We start from the raw sequence: 16360 nt of genomic DNA, 5'->3' as shown, positions 1-16360 counted from the left end.
GGTGCTCTCCAATCACTAAACTATTTGGCATGTTATGAAAAAGAAACAAGTCCTTTGTTATGGTCGACCTTTACTAGATGACATGTTGACAGTGATGACCATTCATCCTTGTCTAGAAAATGACTAAGTGTTTGGACACTAATATATGACAGATGATTAGAGATCAAAAATCCCCCCCTTTGAAATTAGTGGTAAAAACACTTTTTCATGCATACTCCCCTTAAGATTATAATCATATTTTGTACATTTTGATGCCTTAGACATCTGCTTGTTGTTAGTTCCTCCTTTATTCTTTCTACTTCCCCCTTATTTTTATCAATCATGGCTTAGGACTGATGGCATTAGATGATGCTTATCAAAAAATTGTTTATGGCTTGCCACAATGTCTGTATATCTTATATTCAATTGTTCTCAAGTATCTTCTCACAAACTTGAAACTGTATTTCTAGCTTAGTAGCTAGATCAATAAAAACTTCAACATGTACAAAATGAATATATTTCTTCAAAATATTGTGTGCAATAGATTATTCATTTTCAATGATTTCTAAATGACATAACAACTAGAATTTGATTAAGATCAACTTGTTTCTCATCTCAATATACTTAGCCATGAGCTCGACTAAACTTTGTTGGCTAGTTATCAACTTCTTAAATGAGAGTGAGCTTGAACTTGCATTCTTGGCCAATGAAACAACACTTTCCCTCATATCTAAATTTGATAAATCAATAGAACATAGATTTTCTAGTTTAAAAACTTTAACATCACTCAACTTCATGTACAATAAATGAATAGTCTTAAAAAATAATTCAAATTTGATGACTAATTTTGAAAGCTTTTCTTATCTATTTACAAATATGTGGAGACTGTCACTAAAAAATTATGTTCAAACCTTCTTTGACACCATTGCATGAGTTTATCATTGGTCTCTATATCTTCTACCTAGACTTTATCAGCAATATATAATAATTGATCTAGAATAGGATGCTGAACATCTAAGTTAGTTATACCAAATGCATCCACAAAAATATCTCTCAAAGTGTTGTTGGCCTATATTTTGTAGTGAAAACCTAGTTCTTATCCTAAGGAGTTAGGGTTTTTTAATTTTATAAAAAAAAGTTTCACTAGAAAAATCCCTAGTTCATAATCCATACCCTTGTTTTCATTAAAACCCTCCTCTTGTTTTAAATGTGTTTTTGCACTTATAAAAGTCATTTGAAAATTTTAATGCGCGGTTGTTTAACCAAGGTGATCACAAGGTTGCTACATAGTTTAGCTCTTAGCATTTTTATGTTGCAACTATGTGAAGAATTCAAGAATACCTCTGATCACTTGGTCCTAGTGGTTAGTTGAATGAGGTGATTTTATAAAGAAAATTGGTGAAGCGGTTAAGGAAGAAGCAATCACATGGTCATGATGTTCAAAGAAGTATTAGAAGTTCAAGTAGTAATTGTGTGAAAAGAAGTTATCACTCAGTTGTGACCCTCTTACAATTTATAGAGCTTTCCATGTAGAGGAATCTAAGAAGATGTATGGGTTATAACATTGAAGTTATGGTACAACTATATGCCCAAGGTTAAAAGGTGTCAATCATTGTTTTGCTACTTAAGGATCATAAGGTTGAACTAGTGAAGTGACTCAATGACTAACTGGTTGCACAATCTGAGGCTAAAAAGTATAGCATTCAAAGATGACTATGAAAGGAAAAAGCTATCAGTGCATATAGTCAAAACCTTTGATCATGCAATTGTAAGGTTGAGAAGTGAAAAAAGGAAATAAGATGTGATTGTACTACAAGCTTGAGAGGCTATTGAATATTGTTCAATCACATGGTCATAAGATTTAAATGGTAACAAGAAATATAAGACACAATCATGTAATGCAGTTATAACAAATTAAGTTAGTGTTTGTTCACATGGTCACACAATTAGAAAGAATATGAAAAACTTAAGATGCAACCTGGTAAAGTAGTTAAGGAGAACATAAAAAGTGCTCAATCATGTGGTTGCACGATTAAGAGATGATGATTCAAATAAAGTCACAACCTAGTGAAAAGGTTAGAATCCTTTGAAGGGTCCTTTTATTTTAGAGTCAGACACATAAAAATTTAAGCCAAGTGGAAGATTATGAGTTGGAAAAATAACTAAAAGTTCACAAGTGGTAACATGATCATGTGGTCATGCAAATAAAATTTTAAAAAGGAATGAAGGTAGTGATGTTGTGAATTCTTAGTTATAAAAGGGTTTCCCATGGTTGCAAATAAGAAATGTTAATGTTCAGATTAGAGCATGACCATGTGCGATACAGTATAGAACTACCAAATTTTATGAAGAAACTTAGTCATGAGGTTAAATGTTTGAAGAATAGAATATGATGTGAAATAACAATAAGGGCTTAGAAGAAGTAATTGCTAGGTGATAGGCTCAAAAGGGTAAATAGAAAGATGGAAAATGAAGTGGCAACCAAAGGAAGTCACATAGTCACTAGCTAGAACTTAAAATGATAAAAGTGTCCTACAAGCTAAGCATCATGTAGTGGTCGTAGAGTCACAACATAGGATATTAATATAAAAGTGACTATTACAAGTTCATGATGACTAAATAGAGATATACTACTAAAAATTACAAGCAAATATTTTGAAAGAATGGTAGTACAAGTAGAATTTGACACTTTCAAAATTTTTGAGAAAACTCATGCATGTTGACATAAAGACACCATAAATGTTGTTATATTTCTCAATTTACTATTAAAAAGAAGATGTTGTTAGGATAAACCATGGATAGAAATAAAAACTACATGCAAATATAATCAATAACAAAAAATAATAGATCACACAGAAATGAGCACAAGGCACCAAGATTTAATGTGGTTCACCCAATCCCTGGGCTACGTCCACCAAATAGCAAGTCCGATCTTATTACAATCTAGTGATTACAACCTGATTACAATCTGTAATCCCTTACAGCTCAATACCGCCACAAGAACCAATTTTGCATCACAACATAATGAAAAATAACCAACCCTAAACCCTTTTATACAAGTATTAAACCACTTTGGGGTTATAACATTTTGGCCATAATTAGCCATAACTTTAGTGATGAATCTACAAATGGTGAATAGTACCAAAACAATTGGCGAATAGTAACCCCACTAATTATGAAGTATGTACAGTACTTTCCTGATCAGTCACCACAATCTAACAAATGTAATAAATTTTATAAGTACAACATGCATAGAATTCATAGCCAAGAGATTAAGCATGTAGAGTTTTCAACTGTAGAGTTTGTTTGAGGAATTGAATTCATAAGAATGGTGCAAGAACAAGGAAACATAATTGCTCAAGTAAATGAAGAAGAAGCTTCACAAACTGTTGAACAATCTAAACTTAAATTGGTCAGCTTGTATGTTGAGGAGTGTGTATATTTACTCCTAGATTCATTCCATCATAGACCATGAACAATGATATTTTCAAGGATAGATACATCTTATGTACGGAGGCCATTGTGCCTGAAAGAAATTGGAATTGTTAGAAATGCTTAAGAATAACTAGGGGGGTGAAATATTTATTCAAGGTCCAATTTTCCTATTCAAACTTTTTCACTAATTCTAGTGAGCCCATTTAACCATTCATTCATCCAAGCTTAAAACATTCCTATTCAACAAGTTACTATAAATCAATATGCAAGCATAACACATGAAAAGATCAACACATAACATAGTGATTTATGTGGAAACCTAATTTGGGAAAAACCTCTAGTAACATGCTACTCAATTCTCACTCTTTTGATGTGATCCCCTGTGAAAGGCTTGCCCTATTAAAAGCTTACAACACACTATTAAATGTGACCTGGTTGGAGGATTTAACCACCCTGTTAGAAGTGGGCTGGTTAGAGGACTTTAGAACATTCACTTGGAATGCCACCCTATTAAAGGATTTACAAATGGCTATTACACGAACCTAAGTCCATAGGATTTTCCTTTACCTTGATTGATACAATTGCTAGAGAGTAACAATAAGGGGTTTTGACCTGAATGGAGTATACAACTTATCTTACAGATCTCATATCACGTCTTCAGCTAGAATGACATTTCCTTGTCTTCAATCACTATAGCTTTGACAACTTTTTCTTCTTACAAGCTTTGTCTCCTTGAGTCTCTATGCTCAACGTACCAGTGCAATCATCTCTTCCTGACCACTCATTGAAGTAGTGTCTTTATGCTCTATTCTTCCTTCTCCTAGATGTCTTCTCCTTGACACCCTTTAGCCACTTTGCAATTTGGCACACTAGAAGCTCTTGCTTCTTGGTCTATGAATCCTTAAATAAAAGTTATGGACTTTCTTTTCCCACTCAATTCTTCCATCCTTTAATTTCTATAGGAATGGATTAGGCAGGATTCATTGAATCTAAACCATATTTTGTTCCTTCTAGAAACTTCTTTAATAATCCCTTTGACTTAACTCAAAAATAGTTTCCATGGAACTTTTTGCCACTAGCTCATCATCCTTATCCTCTAACTTGTTCACAAAATTCAAGGTAACAACTCTATTGGCTCAGATTTGGAAAATCTTTGACATTTCCAATAATGCAACAACTTGACACTATTGAAATACTGGTACTTGACTCATACTATGTCACTTGGCACCAACTAAGATTTTTTGATGCTTGGAACTTGAACTTCACTCGACACCTATAGTTCACTCGGCACACATTAGATTTTCCTTTTTCTTAGCTCTAGCTGATAATTTTCTTGTCTTGAACTAGCTTTCTTGGCACCCACTAATGAACTTAACTTAAGCTTTGTAGTAAACCTTGTCACAACTTATTCCTCCAATGTTTCTAAGTGTGGCCAATCTCTATATCTTTGAGTATGTTATCAATACACCATTTAACCATTGTCTTAGTTGATTTTTTGCTCTTCATTACAATATCATAACTCAACCTTTCCCTTAGGTGCTTTTGTCACATCTTGTTGATTAAATCCTCTTCATTAATCAACTAAGTGATAGTACTTGGATCTTATAAGTAATTGTCATTCCTATGAATAGTAGGTTTGACATAAATGAAAAAAAAAGATTGAAAACATTCTTTATCAACCAACTTCCTTCTCTACTACAATCTCCTTCTTTGATCTTCAACAACATTGACCTTTTCAATCATATTTCCAACAATCTCCCTCTTTGGCATTAATGAAAAACCAAACTGATCAACCACCAGACCAAACTATTCGACCATGTTATCAAAGTGCTAACTAGGTTAGAATAGTAAGTCAAATGCCAACAAGTAATTGTGTTATCATCAGTTTTCACATCTCCTTTTCTTGATCTACTCTCCTAATTTTTTTACTTCTATTTCTCCCTCTTAGCTAGTGTATCCTTTTTCTTTACTTTCTGCCCTTCTTTCATTCTGTCCCTCTATATGCATTGCTCATCTTCTCCTATTGTTTGTTCTAATCAGCTTCTTCATCCTCAACTATTGATTAGTCTATTTATCCCTCATACTATTGATCAAATGTTGTCGATCAATTTCTTACTACTTCTCCCTCTTTGACAACAATGCCAAAGACATATTATTTTAGCATCTTAGCATTCTAGTGTAGTTTCTGTAGGTTCTTTTAGTTTCTCCCTCTATCACCTTTCTTATGACTAATTTGGAACTTTAACACTTCAATTACCTTAGGCATAAATCCTAAAGTAGGTATCATCTGCATCAATGTGTAATATTTCAACAATCAATTTATTTTATGTAGGGGAGTCTTGCCTTTTCTTAAGTAGCCTTGGCTAGGTGTATCACCCCTAACTTACCTCTAATATACTCAAAAGCATCTTCGAGTAGTGCTTTTGTAAAGATGTCAACAATTTGTTCCTTTGAACTAACATATTCCATCTTCACTTGCTTGTCTTCCACCAATTCTCTTATATAATGATACTTGATTGCAATATGCTTTGTTTTGGAATGCATTATAGGATTCTTTGATATGTTGATGACACTTGTATTATCACACTAGAGTATCACAGGATCAATTACTTCTTCCTTCATACCTTGCAATAGATGTTTAATCTATATAATATTGGTGTAATTGATAGAAGCTACAACATATTCAGCTTTTGTTGTTGATTGTGAGGTACAAATTTTCTTTTTATTGGTCTAGGTAATCAATCTTCTTCCCAAGAAAAGTGCTCCTCTACTAGTTCTTTTTTTTTCATCAATATTACCTCCCCAATCTACATCAGTGTAGGTTCTTAGTTCAAACTTTTTACTTCTCTTGTAGTACAAATCAAAGTCATCAGTTCCTTTTAGGTACCTCAATATTCTCTTCACTACCATCAGGTGATTTTCTCTTAGATTTCCAAAAAATCTTGCCACTATTCCAATAGCTAATGTAATGTCTAGTCTACTATGTACAACATACTACAACTTTCCATTCATTGATCTATACATTGTCTGATTCACTTCAGTTGACTCATCATTCTTGGATAACTTATGTCTTATCACCATTGGTGTACTCACTAGTTTTGAATCTTATAATCCAAATGTCTTGAGTATCTCCTTGATGGATTTTGATTGGGTCACAAATATGCCATTCTTCAATTGATGTACTTGCAATCCAACAAAGAACTTGATTTCTCCATTGACATCTCAAACTCATGCTTCATTTGATCAACAAAATCTTGGCATAAAGCATCTTTTCCTCCAAATATTATATCATCGACAAAGATTTTTGATATCAATGTCTTTATCTTTTTCTACCTTGATATACAAGTTGTTGTTTTCATCTGTTCTCTCAAATCCTATCTTCACACAATATTTGTACGGTCTCTCATACCATGCTCTAGGTGCTTGCTTCAAACCATAGAGTGCCATATGAAATTTTCAAACCATATCCTTATTTTTGTTGTCAATAAATCCCTCTGGTTGTTATAGGTGCTTGCTTCAAACCATAGAGTGCCTTATGTAGTTTTTAGACCATATCCTTGTTGTTGTTGTCAACAAATCCCTTTGGTTGTTCTATGTATACTTTCTCTTCTAGTATACCATTTAGAAAAGTAGACTTCACATCCATTTGATAGACTTTGAAGCCTTTGTAAGCAACATATACAAGTAATGTTCTTACTCCTTCTATTCCTGCAACAGGGGCAAATGTTTCCCCATAATCTACTCCTTTTGTGCATACCCTTTGAAACCAGTTTGGCTTTGTTTCTAGTTATCTCACCATTCTCATCGAGTTTATTTCTAAACATACATTTAGTACCAATCACATTCTTGTCTGCTGGTCTAGGAACTAGGGTCTAGGTTTTTTTTTTTCTCAATCTAGTCTATCTCTTCTTCCATAGCTTTATACCAGTCATCATCTTGTAGTGTATCTTTCACTATTTTAGGCTCAACCTTGCTCAAAAGACATGATTCATTTCTTAGTCTATTCCTTGTCATTGGTCTTGCATCCTTGTCACCAATAATTTGATCTATGGGGTGGTGTCTTCTCACATACTTGGCTAGTCTTGGTTCTATCCTTCTTCCCATGTTTGTTTCTTTAGCTTTAGACTCATTTTGTTGTTCTTCATCTGGTACTTCATTTTCTTTTTCGTGTGAACTAATTTTAGAGTCAAAATGTGTATTTCCTTCATTTTGCAACTCGGCTTCTAAATACAGCTCGACATTCACTAGGTGTGACTTGGTTGATACTAAATTTTTTTGTTGATTCCCAACTTTATTAGTACCATCATCTTCAACAGTCATTCCTTCATAGAAGTATACAAAAGATTTATAATCTTCTAATTTCCAGGAATCATCAACTTGGAATTTTGCATGCTCATCAAAATTTGCATTTACACTCTTGAAAATCTTGTTAGTGTTAGTATTCAAACACTTATATGCTTTGCTTCTAGTGGAGTATATAAGGAATATCCCTTCAGCACTCTTTTGCATCAAACTTTCCATTTTTAGTATCTTTAAGAATATAGTATTTACAACCAAACACTTTGAAATTTTTTACATTAGGTGAGTGACCATACCATAATTCAAAAGGTGTTACATTTGTATCTTTCTTGACTTGAACTCTATTCAGTGTAAAAAGTAGTACTTATAGCTTCTCTCTAGTACTTTAAAGCAACATTTTTCTCCATCATCAAGGTTCTAGCATAGTCTATCACTGATCTAATCCTCCTTTCAGTAATCTCATTTTGTGGTGGAGTTCTTGGTGTTGATATTTTCCTTTTGATACCTTTGTCATTGTAGAATATTTCAAATTTTTTTGATGTAAACTCTCCTCCTCTATCTGATCTTAGGAATTTCAGACGCTTACTTATTTCCTTCTCAACTCTGGCCAAATACCACTTAAACATTTGAAATGCATCAAATTTTTTCTTAAAAAATATAGCAGTCATTATCCTGGAATAGTCATCTACAAATAACATGATGTATCTATCTCCTAGGTAGCTTTGTAATTCTATTGGACCACATAAGTTAGTATAGACTAGTTCTAGTACTTCTTTGGAAGTGTATGTTTTACTCTTGAACTTAGTCATCTTTCCTAGTTGACATTGTTTGCACATTGCATTTTTTGGCTTCTTTAGCTTAGGAAAACCTCTAACTTTCTTCTTTATGCTGATGCTAATTACATTGTCAAAGTTAACATGACATAATCTTTTACACCATAACTACACATCATCAATTCTAACAACAAGACAGGTTGCATCTTCCATATCTATGTAAAACAAGTTGCTTCTAGTTTGTTCCCCTTTTCCTATCAAATTTCCATTGGTGTCATAGATTTTGGAAGATTTGTTTCCAAATTCTATTTTGCACCTACATTGCCTAATTGTGATACACTCAACAAGTCGTAGTTCAATCCTTAAACATAGTATGCATTATCACATGAAATCTTTTTAGTAAGTTTAATAAAATCTTTCACTTTGACTTGACATGGAGCATCATTTCCAAATCTAACATTATTTCACTCATACTGAGTAAAGGTAATAAACTTACTTTTATCTACTTTCATGTGATGTGAGCATCCACTATCTATGATCCACTTGTCATTCTTGTTCACACAGGTTACCAATGTTGTTGCTTCATCTTCATCTGATTCATCCTTCATGGCCACATAAACTACTGCATCATCATTCTCATCAAAATCTTCTTCAACAATTAAGCATCTTTTTCCTTTGTCTTTGTAATCTCTACTATCATCTTCTCTCTTGTTCTTGTACTTGTTTCCTTCGTTGTAGTTCTTCTTCTGTGTACACTTTGCAGAAATATGACCTACTTCATCGCAATTGAAACAAATGATAGAAAGCTTACCTTTGAATTTACCTTTTACCTCTATGGAATCTTCTAGCTAGTAGTGCTTCCAATTGATCCACATCTTCCTCATCTATACTGCTATCAGTGGATGTGTGTTTTTCTTTTTTACTCTTCTTTTTTGGTATCAACTGCTCAGTGTCTTTCAATGTTAACTTGGCCTTGAAAGTAGATTCAAGGTTCATAGGTTTGTAGTTGTCAAAGTTGGATAATTCAAATGCAGTGAGTCTTCCTACTATTCCTTCAAAAATCAATGCATTTCTTGGTATACACCTTAACTCTTGGATAGTTAAGACTCTAATACCATAGATAGGAAGTAGAGTTCTCAAGTATTTGCTACTGATGGTCTCTTCTTCAAATTGACCACCTAGACTTCTTATTGCACTTACTACTTCTTTCATTCTGGATCCATATTGAGTAGCATTTTTACCTTCCTCCATTTTCACGTCATCAAATTATACTCAAACACTTTCTCACTTTTCTCTCTAAACATTTTGATCTCCTCCATAGATATCTATTAGGTCTTTCCACATCTTGAATGTAGTTTCACATCCTTTAATGTCATCAAATTTAGCATAACTAAGTGCAGAGGCAATTTCCAACATTGCCTAATTGTGCTCCTTCCTTTTGTTCAAATCATCTGCAAATAAGGGTCTAGCTGGGTCTACATGTTTTGTTCCAATTGAGGTTTTTACATAATCACCTATTGATCCAAGGCACAATTTCATTAGACTCTTCCATACAAAAAAGTTAGCTTTGTTGAGCTTGGCACCTTCTCTCTTGGACATCTTGGTCTTCTTGCTTCTAGTACCTTGAAAATTAATCAGCAGATGGCTCTGATACCAATTGTTAGAAATGCTTAAGAATAACTGAGAGGGGGGGTGAATAAGTTATTCAATGTCCAAATATCCTATTCAAACTTTTTCACTAAGTATAGTGATCCTATTCAACCATTCATTCATCTAAGCTTAAAAAATTCCTATTCAACAAGTTACTATAAATCAACATGCAAGCATAACACATGAAAAGATCAACACATAAAAAAATGATTTATGTGGAAGCCCAATTTAGGAAAAACCACCAGTAACATGCCACTCAATTCTCACTCTTTTGAAGTGATGCTCTGTGGAAGGCATGCATTGTTAAAGGCTTACAACACACTATTAAATGTGACCTAGTTAAAGGATTTAACCACCTTGTTAGAAGTGGGCCTGGTTAGAGGACTTTAGAATATTCACTTCGAATGCCACCTTGTTAAAGGATTTACAAATGGCTATTAAACCAACATAAGTTCATAGGATTTTCCTTCACCCTAACTAATACAATTGCTAGAGAATAAAAATAAAGGGTTTTGACCCAAATGCAGTATACAACTTATCTTGCTCATACAACTTATACAACTTATACAACTTATCTTAGATCACTTCTTTAGCTCATGACATTGCCTAGCCTTCAACCACTATAGCTTTGACAACTTGTTCTCCTCTCAAGATTTGTCTCCTTGAGTCTCCATGCTTAATGTACTAGTGCAATCATCTCTTCTTGACCACTCATCGAATCAGAGTCTCTATGCTCTATTCTTCCTTCTCCTAGATAACTTCTCCTTGACACCCTTTAGCCACTTCACAATTTGGCATACCAGAAAATCTTGCTTCTTGGTCTATGACTCCTTAAATAGAAGGTCTAGACTTTCTTTTCCCACTTGATTCTTCCATCCTTTAATTTTTTTTTGAATGGATTAGGTAGGATTCATTGAATCTAACCCATATTTTGTTCCTTCTAGAAAATTCTTCAATAATCCTTTTGAATTCACTCAAAAATGGTTTACATAGAATTCTATGCCACTAGCTCATCATCCTTATCCTCCAACTAGTTCAAAAAATTCAAGGTAACAACTCTATCAGCTTAGATTTAGTGAATCTTTGAAATTTCCAATAATGCAGTAGCTCAACACTATTGAAATACTAGTGCTTGACACATACTGTGTTGCTCAACAGCAACTATCTTTTACTAATGCTTAGCACCTGGAGTTCACTTGGCACCTACTAAGATCTTTTGATGCCTAGTACCTATTACTTTGATTTGCACTTGAACTTCACTCAGCACCTATAGTTCACTTGGCACACACTAGATTTTCCTTTTGCTCAGATCCAACTAAGAATTTTCTCGACTTGAACTAGCTTGGTCAGCACCCACTAACATACTTAGTTTAAGCTTTGTAGTCAACCTTGTTACAACTTATTCCTCCAATGTTTCTAAGTGTGTCCAATCTCTATATCTTTGAGTATGTTATCAATACACCATTTAACCATTATCTTAGCTAATCCTTGCACTTCATTACAACATCATATCTCAACTTTTCTCTTAGGTGCTTTTGTTACATCTTGTTGATTAAATCCTCTTCATCAATAAACTAAGTGATAGTATTTGGATCTTATAATAAATTTTCATTCCTCAAAATAGTATTTTTGACATTAATGACAAAACAATGATTGAAAACATTCTTTATCAACCAACTTCCTTCTTTGCAACAATCTGCTTCTTTGATCTTCAACAACAATGACCTTTTCAATTGGTTTTCCAATAGGAATGAACTATTTTGAGAACCTTTTATCACTGATGTCTTGGGGCTGATGGTGTTAGATGATGCTTACAGTCAAAAAGTTGTTTATGGCTTGCTAGAATGTCTACATAGCCTCTATTCCACTATTCTCAAGTATCCTCACATAGATTTGAAACAATATTTCTAGATTGGTAGCTAGATCAATAAAAAATTCAAAGTGTGCAAAATGATATCTTTCTTCAAAGTATTATGAAAAATAGATCATTCTTTTTGAATTATTTCTAAATGGTGTAACAGCTGGACTTTAATTAAGATGAACTTGTTTATGATCTCACTATCTCTAGCCATGAGCTGAGCTAACCTTTGTTGACCAGTTGTTAACTTCTTATATGAGAGTGATCTTGAACTTGTATTCTTGGTCAATTAAAGAACACTTTCCTTCATATCTAAATTTGATAAATGAATAGAACATTAATATTTTGGTGAAAAAAATTCAACATCACTCAACTTCATGTACAATGAATGAGTTCTCTTCAAAATTATTTCAAATTTGGTGACTAATTTGGAAAGCTTTTCTTGTCTATTTATAAGTTTGTGAGAGATTTTCACTAAAACTTTACATTCAAGCCTTCTTTGAGACCACTACATGAGTTTATCATTGGTCTTTATATGTTCTACTTGAAATTTATCAACTATTTACACTAATTGATGCAAAATAAGATGTTGACCATCTAAGTTAGTTATGCCAAATGCATCCACAAAATATCTCTAATAGTGTTGTGGCTTGTATTTTCACCTGGTTCTTAATCCTAAAAATGTGTAGTGAAAATCTAGTTCTTATACTAAGCGTTTAAGGTTTTCAAATTTTATGAGCAAAGTTTCCCTAGAAAAAGACCTAGTTCATAATCCATACCCTTGTTTTGATTAAAATCCTCCTCTTGTTTTAAATGTATTTTCACACTTATAAGATTCCTTTAAAATATTTAATGCATGACCATGCAACCAAGGTGGTCACTTGGTCACTACATGGTTTGGCTTTTAGCATTTTTATATTGACCACATGAAGTAGTGAAGAATCCCTTTGATCATTTGGTTGTAGTGGTTAGTAGAATGAGGGGTTTTTTTATAGAGAGAATGGGTGAAGTGATTAAGAAAGTAGTAGTCATGTAGTTGCAAAGCTCAAAGAAATGTTAGAGGTTCAAGTAGTGACCACATGAAAAGAGATTATCACTCAATTGTGACCGTCTTGTACTTTAAAGAGCTTTCCATATGGAGGCATCTAAGAAGACATGAGGGTTATAACATTTAAGTTATACTATAACTGTGTGACCAAGGTTAAAAGGTTTCACTTTGTGGTTCATTGCTTAAGGATCATAATGTTGAAGTAGTGAAGTGACTTAGCAACCACCTGATTGGATGGTCTGAGCCTAAAAGGAATAGCATTCAAAGATGATTATGATAGGGTGAAATTGTTAGTGAATATAGTCAGAACCTTTGATCTTGTGGTTGTAAGGTTAAGAAGTTAACAAAGGAAAGAAGTTGTGACTGGATAACAAGGTTGAGAGCCTATTGAATATTATTCAATTATGTGGTTACAAGGCTTATTTATGATAATAATAAATATAAGCTACAACTAGGTGATGCAGTTATAAGAAGTGAAGTTAGTGTTTATTTGTAGGGTTGCACAGTTAGAAAGAATATGAAGAACTTAAGCTGCAATCTAGTAAATCTATTAAGAAGAACATAAAAAGTGCTCAATCATTAGATCACAGAGTTAAGATATGAAGGCTCAAATGAAGCCACAACGTAGCAAAAAGGTTTGAATCCTTTGAAGGTCATGTGAACACATAGTTGCACACTAAAAACTTTAAGCCAAGTGGAAGACCGTGACTCAACAAAATAACTAAAAGCTCACAAGTAGTAAGATGATCGTACAATCACATAGATAAAAGTTTAAAAAGGAATAAACATAATGATGATGTAACTTCTTAATTATAAAAGGGTTTCAATGGTTGCAAATAAGAAATTTTAATGTTAAGATTAGAGTGCAACCATGGAACACAGTGTAGAAGCTACCAAAGTTTATGAAGGAGTTCAGTCACACAATTAAATGATTGAAGCATGGAATAAGCTACAAAGTAGAAATAAGGGATTAGAAGTAGTGATCACTAGGTCATAATCCTAAGAGGATAAATCAAAAGATAGAATGTGAAGTGGAGACCAAAACTAGTCACATGGTCACAAGCTAGAACATAAAATGATGAAAAGGCCATGCAAAGCTATGAATTCTTGTAGTGGTTGTAGGGTCACAACATAGGCTATTAATATAAAAGTGTAGGTAAAAAAAGCTTGTGATGACTAAAAAGAAATGTACTATCAAAAATTTCAAGGAAATATTTTGAAAGGATGGCACTATAAGTAGATTTTAACACTTTTGGAAATTTTGAGAAAACTCATGCATGTTGACATAAGGAAACCATAAATGTTGTTCTATTTCTCAAATTGCTATTAAAGAGAAGATGTAATGGATTTTCTAAGTACAACATGCATATAATTTAGAGCCAAGAGATTGAGCATGAAGATTTTTTTAGAGAATGCAATTATAGAGATTATTTGAAGAGTTGAATTCATAACAATGGTTGAAGAAGAAGGAAACATAATTGCTCAAGTAAATACAGAAGAAGCTTTGCTGAGTGCTAAGAAATCTAAACTTAATTTATCCATCTTGTATGCTAAGGAGTGGGTATATTTTCTTTTAGGTCCATCCCATGCATAGACCATGAATGCACATAGTTTCAAGGACACATATAGGTTCTCTAGAGATGTCATTGTGCCTGAAACAAATGGGAATGAGCTCTTTTTGTACTTATACAATAAAAGATTTGAGAAGCTTTGATAAAATGATCATCCTAGAGGTAATAGTTAATGTAGATCTGGTGAAATCTTTCATAAAATCATATAATCCTACCACCAAAGGATTCCATAGGAAGGATATGTGTATCATCTACAAGTTGGATAAGGAAACCTTCTTTGAAGTCTTCAACCTTGGAGGACCAATGACAAGGCCAATTAAGCATGATAAGCTGAATGAAACTTTTAATAATTAGAAAAGTTTCTTCTACAGAAGAGTCTGCATGAGAAGGCATATCCCTAGGGCCAAGAAGGAAAAGGGAGAGCAAGCAAAGAAGGTAGGATGTTTCATGCCTCTCAAGTTTTTTTGCAAATATTTCAAGTATAATGTATCGAGAGTTGAGAAAGTAACTGGGTTAGATGGCACAATGAATGTGTTAGTGTAAATAAGTAATTACTATGTACACTTTACTTAAGTTTACTTTGGTTAATGCATTATCTAGATAGATATGAGTATGTGTTTTCATAAGAGTTATCTTGTTGAAAACACAAGAGTTAGCAAGTAATTTAAGCACATGGTGTCTATAACATCTCTATATGAGATACACCTTGCCATGCTTATCCTTTCATTGATGCACATATATTCATTCACAATGTAGGATAATCCACTTCTGGTGGACATGTGGTTAATTATTGAGCTTATCTCTTCACTAACACCTAGTCATTCTAGATGCCTTTATATATAGGCACTTCTAGTGTGTATTACATGAGATAAATGAGATACATGAGGAAATTATCTATCATTGAATACTATGATATCCTAAGAATCAGTTATTCATTCTCATATTGTTATGATCATACATCATTTGGGCCATATTGTGCTAAGTCTTGTGCTTCTTAATCTTAGCAATATTTTTCCCTAAGGAAAATTCTTCATGGTATCATAGCTATACCAAATTCTTACATGGTATCAGAGCCATAAGAGCATCATTTCATAGTCATTGGAGACTATTTTTTCTTCACCTCTTGGAGTGCCATGATTTGAATCCAGAGTATCCTTAGCTATTGAGAGCATCTAGAGCCAAAGCAGACCTCACCATTGCATCTGGAGTGTCGATTCGGTGAATTTTAACAATAATTTGCCTACCCTAGGCTATAGTCAAATTCGAGGATTTTTTTTTAATACAAAATTGGTATGATCACTTCAGATTTGTGCATTTAATTTTTAGATATGCATTTTTCATTTCCATCTCCTTTTGGATCTACAATTTTCTTTTGAAATTTTGTGATCTTTTTTTTTACAAACTGAAACTCGAAGGCCCAATTTGTGAAATTGGCTAGTAGGAGAGATTTTGTGTAGGTGAAGATTGGAGTTTGCTGGTAGAAATCAAATATTAGCATCACATTTAGAAGGTCAAAAAACCCCCAAATCCACTTTTGTTTCATCAAAATTAGACATGTGAGGTGAAATCTAGTGTCATCTATTGTTCAAAGGCGTGACTATGGCAATTCAGGAAAAATAATTATAGAGGTGATTTTCAAACAATGATATCTCCCTCATACAGACTCCTTTTTTTGAGTAATTTTTTGTTTTGTTTTTGGGGTAGAATTTCATGATCTACACATTGGTGCAAGATGTTTGAGATCTCT

The 16360-nt window shown here is 33.3% G+C and overlaps 1 protein-coding gene across 2 annotated transcripts in view; it reads right to left on the bottom strand.

The window, feature by feature from the left end:
- The window catches only part of LOC149533928 (UDP-glycosyltransferase 83A1-like), a 289355-nt gene that overhangs the window by 65146 nt on the left and 207849 nt on the right, over window positions 1–16360 (bottom strand). Inside the window, exon 3 of one of the 2 annotated variants that reach the window (XM_089804407.1) lies at window positions 3485–3505. The exons of the other annotated variant lie outside the window; for it this stretch is intronic. The gene's annotated coding sequence lies outside the window, so the exon portion shown is untranslated. Of the gene's footprint in view, window positions 1–3484; window positions 3506–16360 lie in introns of those variants that run through there. 2 annotated transcript variants of the gene reach the window in all.

This window comes from Cupressus sempervirens, chromosome 10 (assembly GCF_028749045.1).
Source record: "Cupressus sempervirens isolate cs-2001-9-10 chromosome 10, ASM2874904v1, whole genome shotgun sequence".
NCBI classification, from domain to species: Eukaryota; Viridiplantae; Streptophyta; class Pinopsida; order Cupressales; family Cupressaceae; genus Cupressus; species Cupressus sempervirens.
The sequence above is the reverse complement of the archived record's forward strand: the minus strand, read 5'-3'. Positions and strand labels throughout refer to the sequence as shown.